We start from the raw sequence: 22,882 nt of genomic DNA on the forward strand, positions 1-22,882 counted from the left end.
TAAATAGCAGTTTTTTTAAAAAGAAATAAAACGCGAGCGCGCAAAACGCTCTAAGCAGCAATGCGCTCCGCTACCTCGTCAGAATCAAGTGGTCGGGAATCGCCTTAAGAAGGCGTCCCGTCCCAGGAGCATGCGCAGTCACGCGCTGACGGAAGAACCTCCCCAGCCCAGGCAAGATGGCAACAACCCGGGGACCAAGCCCGCCAAGCGGCGGTGGGGGCACAAAATTACAGTGCAGGTAAGGGGGGGTTTAAAAACGGGCAGCCCACAGGACCATAGGCTAAATAGCAGTTTTTTTAAAAAAGAAATAAAACGCGAGCGCGCAAAACGCTCTATGCGCAGGTGTTCCCGTGTCTGCACCACTGCGGTGACGTGACCGGGCCATTGCAGTGATTTCACGGTTGATGGGTGACCCGGATGAGGATGGGTGAATTTCTTACAGGTAGGACATGTGTGGGTACACTTGGGAATGTGTTCTTGTCCTCACCAGAGTGTCTGATGTGGACAGGAACCGTATGTCAGCACAGGAGTTGCGTGTTGTGGTTGTGTGCGGAGTTGTGTATTTGCGTACCTGCGGCATTTTCTGCGACGGTACATTACTTGCTGGTAGTGGAGGAGGTACCGCACTGCAAAGGCTTGTAGAGCAGAATCCATTGCAATCATGACCAGGTGAAGGGGACCTGGAGTCGGGTTTCGCGATCCGCTGTCGTGCTTCCGCCATCGCTGGTTAGGTGGATTCTCCAATGCGGACTGGCGGGCTGTTTGGGACATTCTGATTTGTAGGCCGGACGGGATGTCATTCCGCACGGCGGTGGGTCTCTATTGGGTCCCACCACCATGGTGGCGGGCGCATATTTATGGTGGTTCAAGTCGCTCTGCGGCGGACGGGAAATGGGCTATGATTGCCCATTGTAATATGGCAGGCGCAAAGACCGCTGCTTGAGTGCGGTAAAGGTCATTTTCTGCCACTGCTAGCAGAAGTTGTGCCTCTGCGTGCCATCCTAATGAGCCCCTAAATTCTGGGCTCAAATTAAACAAAACATAGACATGATCGTAAAAATTGAAGAAAAGTATGTCTTGTAGTACCAAGAATCTTTCAACATTAGATTAGATAATTGATCTACTTGGATTATTGCCCTCAAAAATCTACTAAACAATATATACATACCTCAGTTTTGAGATCGGTTTAACAAGCACTGATCACTAATGTCCAAATCAAACAAAGTAGTAGGACGATCTCTTCAAACATGATTAAACTTTCTGCTCGATAATACTGAAAGACTTACGTCAACAATTGTACGACGAATGAACAATAAGCGGTGAATGAACAATAGGCGGCAACTGAAATGTCGCCTTCACAAAGTATAATGACTCCATGGGGCATCCACACCTAATACCATGATATTGTTTCAAATGCATATAAGCAAACGACATGTAAAAAATCTAAACAAAAATCCTACAGTTAAAAATGTCACACCTACTGGACAGTGCATCTGCCCAAACAAAAGGTTAACCCATCTTTACTTCCAAAGTCCAAAGCCAACAATTCTGATCTTAGCTGACAAGACCCAGAGGCTTCAATACTGTGAAATAAATCTCACTCAAGAATTTGTCAGCTGAGGAAGTGAAATTCTGAACCCCAGGCCATCCTGCATTCAAACCCACTAAATACTACACACACTTTTATCAACGAAGACCGCAATGAAGGGGCAACAGGTCGCGGGCCGGTACTTTACATTCTGTTAAAGACTGCAGGGAAATGCCCATGTGCTCTTGGAATATTGCAGGTGTAAATCAGCAACTTAATACAAATAGAATGTGTTGCTTTTTAAATAAATATCATGATGTTTGTCTCCAGGAAACCTGAGCTCACCTAACATTTAATTTACCAATTTGTAAAATTGTTGAAACATTCATTGGCAACGGCAATAGATCACGGCTATGCGAGATCCATTGGGTTTGTCAGTGATTTTGTTTACCAATGTGGTACAGCAGCGCTGCTGCTGTGCAGCATGACTTAAAGTATAAAAAATAAAGCTTTATTGCTTTTTTTTAACTTTCATTAATGCTGCAGAGCAGCAACGCAACTGTACAACATGGCAAAGAAAACATTGACAAGACCAAATAGCTCTAAAAGGCATGTGCAGCATGGTTAAAGAAGGTGGGAAACGTTGACTGTGTCATAGCACTTTTATATCAACTTTCACAGATGATGTACATTATGGCTAAAAAACATTGACAAAGCCAATAGATCTCGCATAGGTATGGCATGAGCACCAGTTACATTCTACAAGGTCACATTCATGTATAGGCATGAAGAGATTAAGTAATGTACCCAGAATCACAGGATGGTGAGCAGACGCCAGGACTGGAACGCCCGGTTCAAGAGTTGGCTGCCCTTTCTCAAACCACGCCCATGCAAATAACAATAGTAGGGCCAAGAAGGGGTGCAGGGAAAGGAGACGGGCTCAAATGCAAACACAAATCCATAAAATAAACAGTACCCTCAGATTTATGAGCAGCGAGTTCGATGAGGCAATCATTTCCATGACTGCCTGATGTATCAAGGGTAATTGCTTTTCTTAGCCCCCATCCCCTAGCTGTGTAAGCAACTCATATGCCCTCCTGCTATTCCTCTTTTCCCCCCATCTATTATGGTCACCAATGCCTTTTCATGGAGTTAAAACAGCCACAGTTTTATTCCCATCAGAAGATGATACATACTCATTTATTTATGAGGGTTTATTTGGGAATGTCTAGAGTGAGTCTGGCTGCAGTGTTCTGTAGCTTCTGGAGTCTTCTGAGGAGCTGGGTGGGGATTTTGGGTGTAGAGCGTGTTGCCGGAGTCAAGGCGACCGATGATGAGGGCTTGTGTGACGATTCTTCTGGTTTTTACTAAGATGCATTTGAGGATTCTGCAGAGCATGAAAAGGGTGTGGACGCAGGAGGCGAATGTGTTGACATGTCGTTTCATGGTCAGTTGGCTGTTGAGTACTATTAGGTTGCCTGCATGGTCGGTCGGTGTGGGTAAGGGACCGAGTTCTTCCAGCCACCAGCTGTGGTCCCATGTGGAGGTGTTCTTCCCAAAGATCAGTACCTCTGTTTTATTAGAGTTGGTTTGAGGCAGCTGTCTCTGATATAGTCTGCTATGTCAGTCATGGCATTGCGGAAGTTGTTTTTGGTGTTGGATGGGTAATCGGTGAGCAAAAGGATGAGCTGGGTGACGTCCGCGTTGAAGTCCATGTACTCTTATGACGTCTGCGAGGGGGGTCATGTAGATGTTGAACAGGGTAAGGCTGAGTGATGATCCTTGGGGCACACTACATATGATGTCCTAGGGAGCGGAGTTGAAGGGAGGTTGATGGATGATCTACGTGCGTCCTGAAAGGAATGAGATGATTCACTTGGGGGCGTGTTCCTGAATGCTAATTTTGAAGAGTCTGTCAATAAGTATGTGGTTGGAGACGCAGTTGAACACAGCAGAGAGGTCGAGGAGGATCAAGGCCACTGTTTCTCAGTCGAGGAGAATTATGACGTCGTCTGTTGTGGTGATGAATGTAGTCTCATTGCTGTGGTTAGCCTGAAATCCTGATTGTGAGGCGTTGAGTAGGTGGTTTAGTTTAAGGTAGTTGGTGAGCTGCAGGTTGATGGCGTTGTCGAGAACTTTCGCTGTGTATGAGAGCAGGGAAATTCAGCTGTAGTTTTTGAGGGCGCAGAGGTCAGCAAAGGGTTTCTTTAGTAGGGGTCTGACCTCTGCATGTTTCTATGCATATGGGAAAGTTGCTGTGGGGAGATGGAGGCATTGAAGACGGTGGACAGTTCAGTGCTGGTTATGTTGGATGTGAGGTTGTAGCAATGGTGGGGGCAGGGGTTGGAGGGGTATACACCCGTTACAACGGATCTTTTACTCCGCAGACCCATTACAACGCGACCATTACTCCGCATACCATTACAACGCATTGCGCTGGGGGGCGCTCTAGGATAGGGAATAAGTATAATTTACTATCCAACACCTTCCCTAGGGTCCACGGGGACTGGAGTTAGAATAGTAAATTATACTTACCACCATCCAGCGCCCCAAGGCGCTATGCGTTGTAACGGTATGCGGAGTAAAAGTCGCGTTGTAATGGTCTGCGGAGTAAAAGTATGCGTTATAACGTCATACATCCGTTGGAGGATACCCCAGAGTGCATGGAAGCCATGATGGTCGGGGTGGTCTGAGTGTTGAGTGAAGACCAGGTTGTTTAGGGCTGAGCAGGTGTTGGTCAGTTAGGCGAGGCTGTTGTGGCTACTTGTAATAGTGGGGTGCATTGTTGTAGAAGTCAGCAATCTTGCTGTGGAAGTAATCTGATAGGGTGTCGCAGAGTTGTTGGGAAGGGTGGACCTTGTTTTCTGTGTCTGCTGGGTTGGAGAAATCCTTGTTGATTTTGGCTTTTTGGCCTTCATGATATGCCCATGGTAATAACTGAGTGCTATTTTGTGTGTGCCAGTATCGGATGGGTCCTTGGTGATGTGCCATTGCTTCTCGAGTAACAGATCATTGCTGTTGGTGTTACTGAGCTTAGGGGTGTACCTGCCGGCTTGTCTTAAGGTTCTATTGATTTCTCCCAGTTTCACTGGGGCCACTCTGACGCATTATTTGATCCAGGCAGAGAAGTTGTGGACAGCTTGGTTGAGGTCGGTTGATGTATCGGATGATGTGACACTGAGGGTCTGTGTCCACTGGCTTTTGGTTACTTTGCCCCAGGTAAGGTAGGTGGTGCTGTGGTGCTTGGGGATGGAGTTTTGGGCATTGGAGATGGCAAAGTTGACGATTGCGTTATCTGTCCAGGTGAGCTCCGTCCGGTAATTCTGCAATGCATCATCCTTACAGTCATGTCGTTTTAATGGTTATCATAAATTACTTTTGCAGCTGCTGTGACGGCTCTACTTTTGTTGATTACTTTGTACAGTAGGTTGCGGCTTCGGGGCTTTCCTTGATCTTGAATGTCTGGTGTTTGTGGCCCTGTGGCCATGCTAGGGCTGCAAGTGCTGTGTCGGCCCAGCGGTGGCCATTTCTTACCCCTTTGTCTCCATCAAGTGTCCCTGCCATGAGGCATCCCAAGGACTTTGTCCGGGAATTGTCTCCAGTGTCCCTGCCATGGGGCAGCACAATGACCTTATTCAGGCTATTGCCATTTTTACTTCCTTGTGTGAAGATATTTATTGTCAAACCTTGGGACTCTCTGCCATGCTGGATGTGATTTACCGAACTACAAGACTAAGCGAAACCCAACAGCTCGAGTGTCCCTACATTGCTCAGGATAAACATGTCAGAGTCATCTGTGGAAACACTCGGAGGGAGTTCCCTTCATTCGGTGATCTCCAGCATCACCTTACCTTTCAGAGATAGTGAGATTCGTGTCTATGCCCTTCGAAAAGACCCATATAAAAAAACATGAATTTCAAAGGTGTGGCTTGGGAAAAGTTGATTCTATGCCACAGCTCGTGCCACTGGAATAATGCAGCAAGAAAATGTTTATTATGCAATGTAATGTTATTCGTTTGGTGGCCTTTTTACTAAGTTATTTGCCATCTTGCCTTTTTTAACCCTAATTGGCCACAAGCTTCCTCCCACTACTATCTGTGCAGTGTTTCAAAACCGTCATCGTCGACTGGAAGGTGCTCAGTTGACACTTTAGAACTGACCCGACACTGTGAGTTGCTACTTCTGTAATTATCTGAATGAGACAATTAGTTATGGATTCCTCACCTTAGAATTACCCCCAGGCATCAGACTGGATCCGGAGAATTTTTCTTCAGCAGCACCCCTGAGCATTGGTAGGTGGTGTTGGTCTACTCTGCGTTCGTTGTTGGTGTCGTGGCCGCTGGAATGACGTTGCGGTATCTACTTAGATGCTGCCCCTGCGCACTGACGTCAGTTCTTTATTATTCCGTGCCAGCCAGCGCAGATCCGGAGAGAGCGGTACCTCGAAGTCACTTTCTTGACTCTCCTTTTGCGACTGTTTGGCGACATCTTTTCGACTCATTCAACTCCAGGTGCACCAACTGCCGGGCCATTAACCCAAAGACTTTGCAGGAGCAGTCCTGAAAGCTTCTTGAGGCCCGGCAGTCCTCTCCACGTCGCTCAAGGTCTCGTTCGAGAGGGAGGTCGCGGGACCGATCGCAGAGCCATCACCACCACTCATCATTGAAGTCTTTGTCTTCGGGTAAGTCGAAGCACAAAAAGAAGGTGAAAAAGCATTGTCGCTCTTCATGTTCTCCACGTCCGTCGGCCGATGCGACGCAGGTTGGGGAGGATAGTCGTCCGGCTCTGCCCACAGAGTCTGCTGGTCCGAGCCCGAGCTTCCCTCCTTTTTCTGGGAGCCGGGGCGACCCCTGCCCAACTTCGTAGCTTTTACAAAGCCCTCAATCTTTGGGCAGCTCCGCCGTCAGGCCCAGCAGACTTGGCTGGGGGCTCTAGGCATTCCGTGCTGGCAGCTTTGGCAACCTCGTGACACCTCCTCTTGTGCTGAATCCAATGGCGCCACCTCCGCCTCCTCCGATTGCAGTTGTGTCCCCAGCTGACGTCGACCCATCCTCCCCCTCGATGTGGACACGGAGCCGGACCGGTGTCGACGGAAGTAGGGACTGGGGCCGAGCTGTACTTTTGTACCACTGTTCTCTCCTGGTGTTCCCTATCACCCTGAGTGGCTACCAGAGGAGGATGAGGAGGACTGGGAGGGGTCTGTGGACCCTCTAGCTGACCAGTTAGAAGAATCAGACTGGAGAGAGGAGTTGGGTGAGGCCAGTGGTCTGGACACCTCCCCAGACCTTGGCGCGCTATCTCCCCCTACTGTGGCTATAAAGGAGGATGAATCATACGCAGTAGTGTTGCGTAGGGCGGCTGAGCCCTTAAACCTTGAGCATCCACTGTGTCGGTTAGTGCTAACCACCTGACTGAGGTGCTTCACGCAACACTTTTGGACATGCCCTTTGATGTCCGTCACTTGTTTGGCGACAAGGTAGACAACGCATTAGAGTGCTTTAAGGACTCCAGGGCTACAGGCAGCTCCTTGGGCCTCACTTCACCCTCCCGCCCAGCACAGTCTGCTTTTCACCCCTTTCGTGGTTACGGAAGGAGTGCCCCGCCACGTTCCGCCAGAGCTATAGGCCTGCGCAAACTGTCCAGCCTCTGCACAGCCGGGGACGTGAGTCCCAGCGCCATGGGTTTTGGGGCCAACAGGCGGGCTAGCCCACCAGTGCTCCCTCTGCAGCAGCCTCTAAGCCCTCATAGTCTGACCTTTAATGGCCACCTTTTGCCAGTGGGCTTCAGAATTCGCCATCACCTCCCCCACTGGCCCAACATCACGTTCGACTGGTATGTTTTGCAGATAGTCCGAAGGGGCTACTCCCTCCCCTTCAAAACTACCCCTCTATCCATGCCACCTCAATTCCATCGCATGTCGGAGGATCACTAGGCCCTTCTCCTACAGGAAGTTACAGCTCTCTTGGCCAAGGAAGCTATTGAGCGAGTTCCTGCCCCAGAAGTAGGTTGTGGTTTTTATTCCCACTACTTTATGGTGCCCAAGCAGGACAAGGGCCTGCATCCTATCTTGGATCTCAGGAACGTCAGCCACTTCCTCCGGAAGGAGAAGTTTAAAATGTTGACAATGACTTATGTCCTGTCTGCCCTCGACTCTGGAGACTGGGTAGTAGCTTATTTTCACATCCCCGTCCTGCCGGCCCATCAGCATTACCTACAGTTCACGGTAGGCCACAAGCACATTCAGTTTACTGTGCTCCCCTTTGCCTCACCAGTGCCCCTCGGGTGTTCATGAAAGGGATGGTGGTGGTCGCAGCTCATCTGCGCAGATCAGGGGCACCAGTCTTTCCCTATCTCGACAACTGGCTGTTAAAGGCAGGCTCGCCCAAGGTTGTCGTCTCCTACCTCCAGACTACGGCCAACCTCCTGCATTCGCTGGGGTTCACCATCAAAGTGCAAAAGTCACACCTGATTCCCTCTCAGAAGCTCCTTTTCATCGGAGCGGTTCTGGACACAGCAACAGTTTTGGGCTTATCCTTCCGAGCAGCGAGTCAGGGATATTCAGACTATGATTTGGATCTTTTAGCCTATATCCCTGGTTTCGGTCAGAATGACCCTGAGCATACTTGGCCTCATGGCCTCCTGCATCCAGCTGGTGGACTATGCCAGGTGGCATATACGGGCTCTGCAGTGGGACTTGAAGTTCCAGTGGGCACAGCATCAGGGGAATCTTTTCGATTGCGTCCTGATGACGGAGGGCGCTGCACACCTATTGCAGTGGTGGCTAACAAACCAGGATAGGGTCAATGGCAGATCCCTCTCCCTTTCCCAACCTGAGTTCACTGTGGTGACAGGTGCATCACTTCTGGGGTGGGGCAGCCACATGGGGGAGGTGGAAATCAGAAACCTCTGGTCTCCGGCAGAGTCCAGGTTCCACATCAACCTTCTGGAGTTTCGGGCAATCTGTCTTGCACCTAAGGCATTCCTTCCTTCTCCTTCTGTCAAAGGGAGAGTAGTGCAGGTGCTCGTGGACAAAACTACCGCCATGTTGTACTGCAAAAAATAATAATAATAATACGAACAATTTTAAAGCGAGACAGCTACCTCAAACAGAGGTGTCCCGGCGCTAAAGAGGCCAGTAGTGTTAGCAGAGGATGGACCAAAACCAGGTCTCCGAGCCGTAATCCGCCGCCCTTTCTTCGGCTTCCTGATCTGCCTTCTCTTTTCAAGTCCCCATTGTAAATCGCTTCCTTAAGGGCATTACTCACTTTTTTCCTCCAATTCCTATCGTAATGCCCCAGTGGGACTTAAACCTGGTTCAGACCTACTTTATGTGCGCTCCTTGCGAACCACTACATAATTGTCCTCTCAGACTCTTGATTCTAAAGACTGCTTTTCTGGTTTCCATCACCTCTGCTCGCAGGGTGAGTGAGCTTCAGGCTCTTTCTTCTAAACTTCCTTTCCTTGCTGTTCATCCGGACAAAGTTGTCCTTCGCACAAGACCTTCTTTCCTTCCTAAAGTGGTAAACTCTTTCCACATAGGACAGACCATCCCTTTACCTACCTTTTTCCCACCCCCGCATCCTGCTAAAGAGGAAGAGAGCCTCCACTGTCTGAATCCAAAACGTGCGCTTTCATTCTATTTGGATCACACAAAACATTTCTGGGTGGATGACCAGCTCTTTGTTGGCTATGTGGGTGCCAAGAAAGGTTGGGCCATGCAAAAATGGACAATCTCTCGATGGGTCGTACTCAACATCAAAATATGCTATTCCTTCGCAAAAAAGGAACCGCCAGTGGGTTCCCATTCCACCAGGGCGACAGCAGCCACTACTGCTTTGGGATGTGGAGTCCCCCTTCATGACATCTGCCAGGCAGCTATGTGGGCTTCATTGCACACGTTTACCAAACACTACTGCCTGGACAGCCAAGTCTGGAGAGACATCTTCTTTGGCCGTTCAGTTCTCCAGGCCTTTCTGGTGTGAGCTTGGTTTGCAGGTCCCACCTCCAGTGTTGGTATTGCTCGGGTATATATTGTAAGTTGAGGAATTTATAACTAATTGTCTCTTTCAGATGAACAATTTACTTACCTTCGGTAACGATATATCTGTAAGAGACATAGATTAGTTATGGATTCCTCACCGCCCCACCCATCCTCCCCGTTCTGCGACTTCTAGGGTAAGGGACTTCACTTTAGGGCCCTAGTTTGTGAACCAGTGGTCAGTGTCTTGCATGGCTCTGCGCTTCTGGCGTGGAATGTCGTGTAAAGAACTGACGTCAGCACACAGTGGATACAGCGACGTCTTGTGGTGGCCACTACGCCAATGACGAACGTGGAGTCAACCGATGCCACCTACCGACGTGCAGGGGGGCTGCTCTGAAAAATTCTCTGGATTCACTCTGACGCCTGGAGGTAATTCTAAGGTGAGGAATCCATAACTAATCTATGTCTTTTACAGATATATTGTTACCGAAGGTAAGTAACTTGTTGATTAGGTAGACACTGGTTATGGATAGTGTAGGTTATGTGGCAGGTGCAGTAAATCCCTACTTTCAAGGTAAAGCGCTCAGGCGTTGAATCGCCAAACTCCACTGGCCTTGGTTGTAGCACATTCAAGCCATCCCTTCTATGTATCCCTTGATAATATTGTGCTCCTATCCTTAACATGCAAATGTGATCCTGAGCAGGGGTTGCTGTTCGTAGATGTCATAGTTTGTCTCTGTTCTATCGGGTACTCTGTGTAATCCAAGTCACTGTCCGCTTCATTGGAACTTTCTTAGCTTTGCTGGTACCAGAAACCTTTCAAGATGGTGTGGCGTTGAAAGCATGACTAGGCGTCGGCTTTCTCAGCCACCCTAAAGTCTGATCAACAATGTATTTCTGTGGTCATTGCCCGTGTCCCCTTCTTTAACTAAATGCCCCACTTTCAGTAATATTGATCAACTGGGGAAGCCCTGGAGTTCATTAGTCTGTTTCACTTTTCGTCACATTGCACCTCTCATCATATGTGCCAGGGGTATTTTTATAATGCTTCTCTTGCACCACTGTAATGCCCTGTTAATGTCTCCTGTTGTAATTCATCCAAGCCGTACATGCCATGCAGCACGCTGCAGTGCACCCATCTCCTCTACCTTTCTTAGGTAAAGGAGCCTCTACAACGCATTCAAACTGAGCTATTTGATCAGGTGGATCAGCGTAGGTAAAGTCCCTTGTTGCTAATGTGCGCCACTTCTATTCACTCTGACTGTCATAATCCTCATCCATTTAGCTTCCAAAGGAATGGCACAGCCAATATGGTTGAATGTATCCCAAAGTAGCAATAGCCTGTAAGCTGGGGATATAAAGCAAATAGAGATCAAAACTAAATACATTTATAAGGGTTGTGCCAATGTGTTTCCTTTGATTTTTGGTGGTGTGACAGTGCTAGGGACTGCCTGTCCCGGTTGTCCTTTGGCTATGCTCTTGGTGACGCCCTTCTCTTCTGATTGGGCCATTTGTACCCAAACTTGTTTGGTCTCTCATTGACCATTTGTGTGGCACTCTCTCATGCCCTGTTGCTTCCTTGTCCTTAGCATGCCGTCCACTGGAGGTCATCACTATGTAAACAGCACATAATTATTAATCATTTACACAATACTTCCAGTGCTCACCGATGAGGTATCGATCAATGATAGAAGAAGAAGAAAATGTACACTGTAGTAAATTATTAGTAAGTGAGGGTGTTCACCGTCAGTAAGTAATAATACCACAATCACTATTAGGTCCCGTCAAATCTCAATACATTAATCTCTGCTCAACTTTAGGTTGCCCGGCCATGAGCAGTAAGGCTTAAATTAGGAGACAAGTATGTGTAAAGCATTAATATCACCACAACAGTAAATAAGTAAAAGACACAGCACAATAAAAATCCAACACCAATTTATAAACAATATAGAATATATTTATCTTTAAAATGATATGCTGCTTAGGTATTAATGCTTCTCCTATGTTACCTGGGCTCCTAGCTTCACAGCCAGTGTGAGTGATCTGAGTGAAATGTTGGTCGGATGGAGATGAGTGGAATGCTTGGATGCCTGTGTGGTAAGCATTGACAGTTGAAGATGGGCTGAGCAGCTGTGAGGCTACTCCTGATGGGGCTGCTGTAGTTGAATGCCATCCTGCAACTAAGGCAAATAAATAATCTTCAAAGATTCTCTTCGACTACTTGTCATACATCACAACATTATGTTGGCGACGATCTGAAGACAGACAGACTTTTAAACTTTGCCTCTGCCACCACTACGGGCTGATCTATGGCCATCTATAGCGTCCTTTTGGATTATCTTGCTCACCCCATCAGAAACTTGGGGCCTTGTTGCGAATATTGGTTAGTGTAATCTGTAAATATGTTATCTCATCTTGAGTATTTGGATATCTAATCTGTAAATATGTGCCCTATCTCCCTTATGTATCCTGCAGCTTGCCCTCTCTCATTCAATCGGTAACTGGATGATGCTATGCCTATTCTGTACATGGCTATGTTTTCCTGTAAAGCCCTCTGATACCCTAACGGGTTCTAGTTCGCGCTCTATAAAACACATAAATAAATAAAATAAATAAAAGACCTATACGTACAACTGGGTTTTTGGAAGCTGTCACTGGAAATAAGATTGAACAACTAAAGAAACAAACAGAAACTAACAAACAAGCCTTAAGACTAAAGTAGCAGGCTTAGAGGCCCCATCAGTGTCCTTCACATCGGACAGCCACTTGTGGGACACCCCCGCGCCGCACGGCCACCAGCTGCTGCGTGTGCCCCCAGTGCCTGCCTCTGCCTCAGCGCCGGCCTCGCAGCCGCCCTGAGAGCTCCCCTTGGTTTTCCCCCGTTTTTTGTCCTGAATTTGTGCTTGTTTCTTTTTTCTTCCTGTGCCCTGATCGCGTGTCACTGTATTTTCCCCCGTTTTTTGTCCTGAATTTGTGCTTGTTTCTTTTTCTTCCTGTGCCCTGATCGCGTGTCACTGTATTTTTCCCCCGTTTTTGTCCTGAATTTGTGCTTGTTCATTTTTCTTCCTGTGCCCTGATCGCGTGTCACTGTATTTTTCCCCCGTTTTTGTCCTGAATTTGTGCTTGTTCCTTTTTTCTTCCTGTGCCCTGATCGTGTGTCTCTGCATTTTTCCCCCGTTTTTGTCCTGAATTTGTGCTTGTTTTCCTGTATCTGCCGTCTCTCGTCATGTTGCCCACCTCGCCGCCCCCCGCTCCCGCTTCCCGCCACCGCCTTCAGCCCCGCCCCTTTTCTCTTCTGTTTCCCTCCCCGCTCCCGCCTCCCAGCTGCTCCGCCCACCCGCGCACTTCGCCTTAAATGGCGACCGTGCGAACGCGCAGCGTTGACGCGCAGCGGGCGCGCCGATTGTGCGCCGAAGGCGCGCCAAAGGTAAGCCCGTCTGCGCCCGTCCGCGACCGGACCGCGACCAGCGCCAGGACCCCTGGCCCCCACCGACGGAAGCCGACCCGACGAACCTACAGCGCCACCGACCTCATCGCACTCAAGACCGGCCACATCCCAGGATGTCACCGAGCCGCCCCGAAGCACACCCACGGACCCTTCAGCTGCCACGCCTGCAAGTTCACCTGCATCCGGACCTTCCCTGCACCCGCCAAGCCGAACTCCAGCAGCACCCACCTCAAGTGTATCCTGCTCAACACCCGCTCCGTCCACAGACACGCCGTAGAACTCTGGAACCTGCTCGACACCACCGCCCCCGACGTTGCCTTCATCACCGAGACCTGGATGAACGCCTCCTCAGCCCCAGACATCGCCATCGCCATCCCAGAGGGCTACAAGATCACCCGAAGAGACCGCGACAACCAGACCGGAGGAGGCATCGCCATCATCCACAGAGACACCATCCGCATCACTACCAACACCGATGACACCCTCACCACCGCTGAACACCTGCACTTCCAGATCCACACCAACCCGAAGACCACCCTCAGAGGCACCCTGATCTACCGACCCCCGGGTCCACGCACACGATTCAGCGAGGACATCGCCGACTTCGTCAGCCCGCACGCTCTCCCCTCCGCCGACTACATCCTCCTGGGGGACCTCAACTTCCACCTGGAGAACAACAACGACTGCAACACCATCAGCCTGCTCGACAACCTCGACAACCTCGGACTCAAGCAACTGGTTACCACCCCCACCCACCTCGCCGGACACACACTCGACGCCGTCTTCTCATCCAGCAAAGACGTCACCTTCAGCCACGCAACAGGACTCCACTGGACGGACCACAGCTGCGTCCACTTCACCTTCAGAAGAACGACGATCCACCACCACCAGCAACAGGTCGCTCGAAGAAGCTGGAACAAGATCACAGCCAACCAGCTCACCGCTTCCCTGAGCCAGCACCCTCCCGCCAACTCAGCGAACCCCAGCCAGGCCGCCGACAACCTCACGAAATGGATCAACGACTGCGCGGACGAACTCGCCCCTCTGAGAACCCCACCCAGCAGATCCTGCAGCAGAAAAACACCATGGTTCACCGACGAACTCAAGAGCTCCAAGAAGAACTGTCAAGCCCTCGAGAAAGCCTGGAGAAGGGAACCAACGACGGACAACATGACCACCCTCAAGCTCGCCACCCGGAAACACCACCAACTGATCCGCGCCACCAAGAAAAATGCATACAAGGACCGGCTGGACAACAACGCACACAACTGCAAGGAACTCTTCAGCATCGTGAAAGAGCTATCCAACCCCAACGCCGGAAACAATGACATCACCCCGTCGCAAGAACTCTGCAACTCCCTCGCGTCCTACTTCCACAACAAGATCACGGACATACACAACAGCTTCAACAACCAACCAACGCAAGCCACAACCGCAACGACGCCACCCACCACCACCCTCCGCACCTGGACCCCGATCAGCACCGAAGACACCATCCGCACCATGAACTCCATCCATTCCGGATCTCCGACCGACCCCTGCCCTCACCACGTCTTCAACAAAGCCGACGCTGTCCTCGCACCCCACCTGCGGGACATCATCAACACCTCCTTCGACTCCGCCACCTTCCCCGAGAGCTGGAAGCACGCCGAACTCAGCGCTCTCCTCAAGAAACCCACAGCAGACCCCACCGACCTCAAGAACTACCGTCCCATCTCGCTTCTCCCGTTCCCGGCCAAAGTCATCGAGAAGACCGTCAACAAACAGCTGGCCGCCTTCCTCGAGACGAATGGATCCCTCGACCCCTCACAGTCTGGCTTCCGAGCCAACCACAGCACCGAGACCGCCCTCATCGCCGCCACCGACGACCTTCGAACTCTGATGGACAACGGAGAAACAGCGGCCCTCATCCTCCTGGACCTCTCCGCGGCTTTCGACACTGTCTGCCACCGCACCCTAGTACAGCGCCTCAGCAACATCGGAATCCAGGAGAAGGCACTGGAATGGATCACCTCCTTCCTCGACGGAAGAACACAAAGAGTCCGCCTACCACCGTACAAGTCAGAGGCCAACAAAGTCATCTGCGGCGTCCCTCAAGGGTCCTCGCTCAGCCCCACCCTCTTCAACGTCTACATGAGCCCCCTTGCGGCCATCGCACGCCAACACAACCTCAACATAATCTCCTACGCTGACGACACCCAGCTGATCCTCTCCCTGACCAACGACCCCGCCACCGCCAGAGCCAACCTGCACGAAGGGATGAGAGACGTAGCCGAATGGATGACGACCAGCCGCCTGAAACTGAACTCAGACAAGACGGAGGTCCTCATCCTGGGCTCCACGCCCTCCGCCTGGGACGACTCCTGGTGGCCCCCTGCCCTGGGCAGCGCACCCAAACCGACAGACCATGCACGCAACCTGGGCTTCATCCTGGACTCCTCCCTCTCCATGACCGGACAAGTCAACGCCGTCTCCTCGTCATGCTTCAACATCCTGCGCATGCTACGTAAGATCTTCCGGTGGATCCCCACCGAGACGAGGAAGACGGTCACCCAGGCCCTCGTCACCAGCCGACTGGACTACGGCAACGCCCTCTACGCCGGAACCACTGCCAAACTCCAGAAGAGACTCCAGCGGATCCAGAACGCCTCGGCGAGACTCATCCTCGACATCCCCCGACGCAGCCACATCTCCGGACACCTGAGAGATCTACACTGGCTCCCGGTCAACAAGAGAATCACCTTCCGTCTCCTCACCCACGCGCACAAAGCCCTACACAACCAAGGCCCGAGCTACCTCAACAACCGGATCAACTTCTACACTCCCAAGCGCCTCCTCAGATCAGCCAACCACGCCCTCGCCGCCGTCCCCCGCATCCGAAGAGCGACAACAGGAGGAAGATCCTTCTCCCACCTGGCCGCCAAGACCTGGAACTCCCTCCCGACCGACCTGCGCCTGACCCAAGACCACCTCGCCTTCAGGAAGAAGCTCAAGACCTGGCTGTTCGAGCAGTAGCGGCACCCCCCCCCCAGCGCCTTGAGACCCTACGGGTGAGTAGTGCGCCCTACAAATGACCTGATTGATTGATTGATTGATTGATTGATTGACAGCCGCAGCCTTGGTGTACTTCATTGGCTTAAAGGCCCTGTATTTCCTTCTACCGTAACAACTTGCAAGAGCCCCAGTACTGCCACCTATGTGATATAAGGAACTGACACCACCACAGTATTTGCCTGCAGTGTTGAGTCAACTGTTATGGGTGAAGTTTTGAAGTAAACCAGTTTTACAATTAAGGCATTTTACAAGCTGCACAGTCATCGATGCATGTGCTCTGAAAGGGAACTCTGCAAACCGTGCCATCGAGCTGTTTGGGTTTTAAGAACGTGGCGACTTTCGCTCTTGTCTGTGCTTGCAACGTGTTAGTGGCATTTTTCTTTATGCCGTCTACATTGCTTGTGTTTCAACTACTGGGAAATGCACAATATTCTTTTTATTAATGTGGTCTCGGTAGAGGCGGCTGGAGCAGGCCATCAGAGGCGAGACATATACGATTCATTATTTGTTTTTTAAACCTGAGATCTGTCTGGAATATGAGCAGTTGAACTGCTGCAGTGCAGTTTGAAATCAGATGTTCGAGCTGTTTTGAGAGCGTGCATCCTTCCTGCTCCAGGGAGTTGCGCAGAGATTGTGCAGGGACTTTTGTGACGTCTCTGTTAGGCAGCATTGTGAGCTGCCAAAGGACGCTTTCCAGCACTCTCCCACCTGCAGCCACCCGGTCCGGTTTGCTTCGATGTACCCCCATCATTGGTACATTCGCCTACAATGAAATGCATGTTCACACTCTAGCAGGACCACAGACTGTGTCGACTAACCAAAAGGATGGGACCGCTGTCTTTCCTTTTCTTTCCAAGTATTTTCCACTTTTTCAATGTGTACTGCCTGGGAACTTCTCGGTGGAACTCCATTGTTGTAATGTATTACCTCCTCGTTAGTCTTCCTCGCCACATGACTAACAAAGTGAGCTTCAGCTCCACGCCAGAACCCTCCAAAGCAAAAAAAGTCGGCCTCCCATCCCTTTCCCATATGGCCGACCCCTTACACTCCATGACCACTATAAGAGGCAGGCCAGCCCAACCCCAAAGCCTGTTTTTTTAGTTCTGCTCACGTCTCTCCAGATAAGTATAAAATAAGTGGTGCCTGCAGTAGCAGGTACGTGGGTCTTGGGTTGGAGGTCCTGCCCTAGCGGACCCTAGGATCTTGGGCTCGTTTTTCCACCCTTTCCCCCGGTGTGTTCTATATTAACTCGTTAGGCTCTGCTTCAGCGGGCCTTGGGTTTTCCAAGGGGGGGGTGGCCGGGGTACTGTTTGGGCCGTAGGCCGGCGCTCTGCCGTGCCTCCGCTGTGCCCTTTATTCTGTGCCTGGTTTGTTGCCGCCCGCCTGCCTTTCATGGCGCTGCGGCAGGCGACGGCTCAGCTTTCTTTTTCCCTTACAGATGGGTGTACAGGCTAAGCTCCATATGTTGAGTGCTGGCTGTGGATCCTTTTCAACATTCAGAAGGTTGCAGGTTCCGCTCGCCACTAGTTCACGCTGGCCTTCTGTGCTCTGCTTTCAGTTGTTTTCAGCGCGGCATTGCCGCCCGCCTTCCTGTCGAAGGCTCCGGCGGGCAGCGGCGGTTCTATGCGGTTTCTGCTTAGTGCGCTTCGGCTGGCGGCGGCTGTATTATGCCTCACTGGGTACCCCGCTTATGCTGCTCTCGCCTCCCACCTGCCTTTCAGGGCATTGCGGTGGGCGGCGGCGGTGGTGCGCGGCTCTAGCAGTCTTCACGTGTGGGGCTTTCCTACTGCTCCTGCGGGCTGTGTCTCTATTGGCTCCTCGGAGCCCCTCTGGCTTTCCTGCTTTTCGCTGGCTTCCACCCCGGGCCTCTCCTGAGAGTCTTCTTGGGGCAGGGTGCCCCTTTCGGCAGCGTTGTGGTCCGTCCCGTACTGTTTTTTCTCTCTCTGGGGCTTGTTTCTGTCGCTGTGCTGGTATAGGCGTGCTGTTGGCTCTGTTCCTTGGGCGGACGGCTGTTGGGCTCGGTGTGCTGGTTCCTCCTGCCTCTGTCGTGCCTCCATTTTCCGCGAAAGGCCCTCTCTCGGTCCATGCGGGCGCGTGTTCAGCCAGGGGCCACTCACTTCTTCCATTGCCTCTGTCGGGCTCTCTCCCGCGCGGAGCTGCATTCTATACCACTTTGCAAATGCACATGCGACTTGTGGCCTGACATGTATCTCACTGTGTCTCTGGTCCTTCTTGTGGGTCTTGCTAAGGTTTATTTCTTTGCCTTCCTTTGTGTGTGGTAGTGCGGTCACCTTCAATCCATGGTTTTTGGTTGTGTGTGGTTTTGGTGTGGTTTCTTGCTCACACGCATGCGCGCTTCACTTTTCTCAGGAGTGAGGTTGTATCCTTCTGACTTGCGCGGCCGGCCTCGGAGCTGGGCATCCTGGTTTGTGTCTCGGCTATGGCGCTCATCCTCCTGTACTTCTGGGAAGTTCTCTTGTAGGATGTCTCCCTGGTGTATGCGCCGTGACCTGTGCTGTACCGTTTTTGCCGCTGTCAGGTGAGGATCTGGGGGAACTGTCCTCACTTTGGTTTTTGGTTTCCTTCTTCTTTTCTGGTGGTAGCGGGCCTGCTTCATTTATTTATTTATAAAGTTTTATATAGCGCAAACCAGATCCCGAAGGATATCAGAGCGCTTTACAATAGGTTGGAAGAGAGGACAAAAATGAAATGTACACAGCAATTGTGAAAATACAATAAACAGTAAACAGTGGTACACGTATAGAGAATAATATTAGGCAGAAGAGACGATCCGTGACTTAGTAGTGCCATGGAGATAGAAACCAAGAATGGACAGAACAACCGCCTGGTGCAGGGAGTAGGAGCGGTTTACGGGACGCCGGGTCTGGTGGCACAGTGGACTACTGCACCCACTGCAGGGGCCTGTGTTCGGCCTCATGGTCACGGATTCCGCTCCCAGCGGGTCTTCTCAGCCTTTCATCCATCTGAGGTCGATTAAATGTGTCCCATTGAGTTGGGTAGCAATATTCATCTGCTATTCAGCGCCGTGTTGCCCCGTCAGGGCTGAACGTGCACTTTGCAAATGCACAAATCTGGATTTTAGTCCTCACATTTAGTCCTTAGCAAAACAGTTGTTCATGTGTCTAAATGTTAGGCGCATCTAGCGCTGGATGTTGAGTCCTAATCCGGTGCCCATCCCCAGCGGAATACAACCTTTATCGGCTGCGGCTCCAGAAACAAGATGGCGACAACTAACCACTGAAGCCCGCTTCTGAACAGCCGAGCCTGAGATTGACTGTGGGATTCCTGCAAGGAAGTCCACATAGTGGAGCGCTCCCCCCGGAGTGACGGTGTAATAGCTGGCACCCCGCAATGGAACAGCGTGAATTGATACGATGCCCGCGGGAGCGCTCAGGGCCGGACTGATGATTGGGAGCCCTTCCTCCCTCCAAGCCTCTGAGACAACCGATAGCACGGTCCATCATCACCCGGTGATCCAGACACGAGGAGCGACCCGACACTGCGCCGCAGAGAGAAAGATAAAATCCCGCTTCTTTTACCTCACATGTCTCTGCATCTAAACGGCATCCAGGGGTCCGAGCTGTCTGCTGCTTCCCATGAGCAGGGCTTCATCATGGCCGAGACCAACTACCGCATCAATGCTTACACAGGGATCTACAGAGGCCCGGCCATGACGTCTCCCTGCTATGGCTCCTCCCCCCTCCTACGAACTCATACAACATTGATTTTGTTTACTATACCTTACTATGGTCTTGTAACTGATGTAACTTCATAAAAGAAAACGTCTAAAATGATGGCCGCAACAAACCCTCCTGCATCTCTTCTGACCTTATTTCCCTCCTCCCCCTACGCCCTACCCCTCTTTGCTCTACTCTTCTCCACTTTCCTGCTACTGACCTTTGCCCTCACCTGTCCTGGCCCTTAGTCCCCTCCCTGTTTATATGTGAATTTTCCCACGTGTGAGTGTTCTGAGTGAAATGTCAGTGGGATGGAGATGAGTGGAATGATTGGGTGGCTGAGTGGTGAGGTGCCACAGTTGAAGATAGGCTGAGCAGCAGGCAGGCTGTTCCTGGTGGGGCTGCGGTACTGGAATACTATCCTGCAACTAAGTCTAATGAATAATATTCAAAGATACTCCTCTGCTACTTGTCATACATCACAACACATTTAATATCACCAAAACAGTAAATAAGTAAAAGACACATTACACTAAAAATTCAACACAAATTTATAAACAATAAAGAACATGTTTATCTTTAAAAGGACACCAAAGCGATAAAAATTCAATGTAAGGAACCGGCGATGGGAATTTTTTCAATGATCAAATTAAAAAAAATCATTCTGGTGCCAAAAAGCTTAAACCCACAATCGCAGCGTTCTGATCATACTGGACCAAGACAAAGTTAAAATTTTAGGCCAACCGAGATAAAGTATGGCTCGGATAGGTTGAGCGCTAAGTCCTAGTCACAAGTTTACCTTCTGACTTAGTCTTTTTTTTGGAGCTTTCTGTTGTAAAGATGAGTCCAAGATCTGTATTGGTAGTTATAGATATTTAATCAAGAAACACAGCTTAGGAGTACACCACCAACTGTCCGGCAGGATGTTTAGCTCTGGAATGAGCCATTCATTGAATAACATGCATCACTACATTCCATGACATAGTAAGGTTTTTACACCCAGATTACAACACTTTCCTTTCAATGTAAAGTGTTCCTCTGAGTTCTATTTGACAATGGCTTGCTGCAGTGCGATACCTTCTGGAGCCTCTAGAAGTCTTTGCCCTCAACTTCAACAAGCTCTGGCACTTTCAGCAGTACAAAAGTGTGCGGTCAGGCCGATTAACAAGCCGACAATGTTGACTTGACTCTCGATGTGGAGCCGGTCTCCTCCTAGAGCTATTTAACTTAATTTGTAGAAATGTTCCTTGTTTGTTCTCTTGGGGAGATAAATGTCCAGTGGGACCAACCAAGGGTTCAGAGTCTCTGGATTGTCTCTTGGGGGCTCGGACTCAATTTGCCATAATACACCTGCACAGTCCAGGAAAACTCCAATTACCACTTCTCAGCCAGGGTGATCCTCTTTTTGAACTTGCAGCTGACTTCTTCTAGCTCTGTTATACCTATTGATTATCAGGGAGTCCACTCCTTTTCCGCTAAGTCAGACACAATCCTTTCTTTGTGGTGCCTTTAGAGTGCAGCAGGTACAGTCTTTGTGTGTGCAAGCATTCTGTGGTGCAGTCCAAGGGTCCCACAGGGCAGTCCTTCATTCCGGGCAGTGTTGTGAGAAGCTCCAAGCTCTCCCATGTTTATTTTCTTTCTGGGCTGACAAAGGGGATAAAGTGACCATCCTCTGCAATTATCACTTCTTGCCAATTACCATATACCTTTAGGGGGCAGAGCACCGACCCTGGGCATGGTTAACCGAGCCCAGGGCACTTTCAGAGTCGGTAACCACCAGCATCAGTCAAACAAATGGGAAGGATGACTTCCTACATACTGTTGATACTAAATATGGAATCTGAGAAATGTTGATTCAACAAAACATGCTTAGTGTTAGTTGAGTCAGACACAGCTGGGTAGTGAAGGAAGAGCGACTGAGGTTTATGGACATCACCTTTAGAGGTTCAGTTGATTGGATTTAAAGTCGTGTCGGCAAAGGGGGTGGCTTTGAGATGGTTAAGAAAGGACATTACAAAGAAGGTGACTAAGTAGTTCAAAGGATCCGAGCGTTTCGGGCGCATCAGGCCTGGTTACAACATGCAGAAGAAAGTTGGTAGCTAGTGCAGTTTTGAATACTAGGAGAAGCATCTTTTACTATGCTTGTTTAGGCAAAAATTCAACTACTTGATGCTAGTGAAGCCAGGCAGGAAAAATTGTTTCCAGGTGCAAAACAAAGACATGAATTAAGAATAATTTAACATGATTAGTTTAAGGCTATCTGTGTCCAGCTGCAACCTGTAGCAATTTTATTCTGACAATAAATGCCTAATCCCTGCTTCTCAACCTGTATGAGTGTCCAGTTATGAAAGCTTTGAAAGAGCTCTTGAAAGTGCCTTTATGTGCTTATGATTCGATTTCCTATTCACATCTTGCTATTGATGGTCTTGCACTCTAGAACTGTCAGGACTAATGTAGTGATCCCTATTTTTTTAATGTTCAAATCCTTTTCCAGAATCACGTACTGATAGATAAAATAAAATTTAAAATAAATACGTTTTTATTGCAAGCACCATCAATTTGAGTGAATTGTAATTAAAATCCACACTCACTGAAAGTCAGCTATGTCATCTCGAGTGACCATGTTGCTAGAAAATATCTGAACTCCTGATCTCCGATCTGACCTACTGTTTCCTACTTCTTAAAGGCATTATTCGACCATGATACTAATATTGTTCTAGAAATGTACTGTAAATGGAATGACACAGTGACATTAGAAAATTATGTCATGGTACACAAGAGGTACCAAACTGTTAAACAGTAAATATGTGTTGTACACTGCACTGTAAACCAAAACCCTAACTGTACGACATATGATGAAAATATATATACATGTAATTTAAAATTGAAAAATACACTTTAGAAAGATATATATCGTATGCATTTTGATCAAACACGGCCCAAAATTATAACCTAATTGCATTTTCTTTATATACATATAGATATTTACCCCCCTAAAACTCGTTTTGCTTAAGTGAGAGCTATAGAAAAAAAACTAAAAAAAAAATAACAATCAATAGGTATCAGTAAATGCAATTATGCTATAGTAACATTCCCTCCTACTGCAGTTTCTGATTTCCTGGTTTCCTTCACGTCTAACTTTAATAAACCGTATTACTGAATATTGGTGTAAC

The 22,882-nt window shown here is 49.5% G+C and overlaps 1 protein-coding gene across 6 annotated transcripts in view; it reads right to left on the reverse strand.

Moving 5' to 3' along the window:
- LOC144817774 (CD209 antigen-like protein C) overlaps window positions 1–22,882 on the reverse strand; it is a 794,201-nt gene that overhangs the window by 127,393 nt on the left and 643,926 nt on the right. The window lies entirely within an intron of this gene.

Source organism: Lissotriton helveticus, chromosome 2_1 (genome assembly GCF_964261635.1).
Source record: "Lissotriton helveticus chromosome 2_1, aLisHel1.1, whole genome shotgun sequence".
NCBI classification, from domain to species: domain Eukaryota; kingdom Metazoa; phylum Chordata; class Amphibia; order Caudata; family Salamandridae; genus Lissotriton; species Lissotriton helveticus.